Here is a 217-nt window from a genome sequence, read left to right as displayed (position 1 = left end):
TATATAATATCTACTCCCAAGTGGGCCAGAATGGTAAAATCACAGCATGATAACGTAAAAATAAAGACAACTTCAGGTTGTTTTCTTTGTTTTACTTCGGTCAAAAATAGAACAAGCACATTCTAAAAAACGTACAAATCCCAAATAATCCTCTGGACAAAACACTTCAAATTTGTTGAAAATTCTGAGGAAATTGGTGCAGTTTCAAAAAAATCGA

This window comes from Entelurus aequoreus, linkage group LG26 (assembly GCF_033978785.1).
Source record: "Entelurus aequoreus isolate RoL-2023_Sb linkage group LG26, RoL_Eaeq_v1.1, whole genome shotgun sequence".
NCBI lineage: Eukaryota > Metazoa > Chordata > Actinopteri > Syngnathiformes > Syngnathidae > Entelurus > Entelurus aequoreus.
The sequence above is the reverse complement of the archived record's forward strand: the minus strand, read 5'-3'. Positions refer to the sequence as shown.